The sequence below is a fragment of the Puntigrus tetrazona genome, chromosome 8 (assembly GCF_018831695.1).
Source record: "Puntigrus tetrazona isolate hp1 chromosome 8, ASM1883169v1, whole genome shotgun sequence".
Lineage (NCBI taxonomy): Eukaryota > Metazoa > Chordata > Actinopteri > Cypriniformes > Cyprinidae > Puntigrus > Puntigrus tetrazona.
In genome coordinates, this window is record NC_056706.1 from 16,756,513 (window position 1) to 16,758,129 (window position 1,617).

The following is a 1,617-nucleotide window of genomic DNA, read 5'->3' on the forward strand; positions in this document are numbered from 1 at the left end:
CAAACACAGCCATCCTTGATGAGTATAATAGACTTTTTAAGTAACACATATAAAGTCTTGCAGACATGGACATTAGTGTGTATATGTAACCAAAACTGCAATGCTAATTCTGGATAAAGTAACATTGCTAGTAGACTTAATAGACTGAGCATACCCCATGAATGTAAAAAGATTGTTTGTATACATCTGTCTGTAAAAAGTACCCAAATATCAAAGTGACTTCACAGCTTAAGTCTTTAACTTGCAACCCATAGGGTTTTGTGGCTGATTAAAAAACCACTCAACAGCAGACATAAGATTCAGTGGCCACGCATATTTGCTGACTGTCTTTTTCACTTACTGTTTTCAGTTTTCTTGTCATATTTATTTCCGTTTCATTTGTGGCTTTGCATCTTCCTCTCTCTCTCTATATCTCTTTTCACTCTGCAGAACTCAAGAGAAAACAGGTGCGTCATTCAACTGCTTGATTACTCCCCACTATTTCGATGCCGAGCAGCCAGCAGGATGAGATTCATCAACGTGAGAAACGGGCTGATGGACGATCCCGCGAAGGTCTACAAAGACAGACGGGTCGTGAAGATGTGTAGGCGAGCAGGAAGGACCACTTTCACGTGGGAAAGTATGTTCAGTTCTCTTTGCTTTGATGTACATGTTGCTGTTGTTTTGTAAGGAATAGAGGAGTTTATGAAATCGGTACTGAAGTGCATCGGCGTGTGGTTTTGGCGACTCTCTCCTGGTTTTCAGAAGCTCAACCCCAGTTTGTGTGCATGTGGTTGTGTTTGATAGTTGGCTTGTGGTGTAGCCCACTAGGTGAAACGTGAACCCAGCTAAAATCTACATCTCTGTGCTGATGCTGATGTAAAGCACGACTGCTTGGAGACAGACGTCTCCCAGTCCCCTCTGCGAAGCAGACCTTAAAGATCGATTCAACTGAAATAAACACGCCAGTACAGTTTTTAGAATGACCACAGTCTTTTTAGTGAAAAAAGTGCTTTTAGGCAATGCTTTGTTTTAGTCAGAACCATAATAAATATTCCTGAGTACAAAATATAACATGAAAAGAAAATGTAATATACTAAGGTTATATTAACAATATTTACTGACAGAAAATGTGTATTTATGTATGTTGACAGGAGGCGGTTTGAAATCAAGCCACTGTTGGTTAGCATAGCAGAATTGTCACTACAAGAATTCCCAGTTGCATAGATTTCTATTTTTGAATGACTGGATTTGCCTGCTAATATTTTAGGATTAAAAATTATTGAATAGCTCGATCACAAAGCATTGATTTTTTTTTAGCACATCATGCTTAGAAAGGTCAGCATAGAAAATGTCCAGCATGTAAACTTTGTGAAAAATTAGTTTTGCTGAAATATTGAGCAGTAGTAACTTTTACCTCAGACCACTTGGATTTGGTTGACTGTAAAATATGACACCATGAATGGATACAGAGTTCAGTTACTCAGTTACTGAAATTTAATTAGTAAAGCTTATTTTTAATGCACTTCCAGTGCATCTGTAAATCTGCATCATACTTGGTTTGAGAGTGGCAGAGGCTTTACGTTCCTGGATCACAATTCAGGGTCCAGCAGCAAAGGAGTGGAGAGAGCTCGTCTA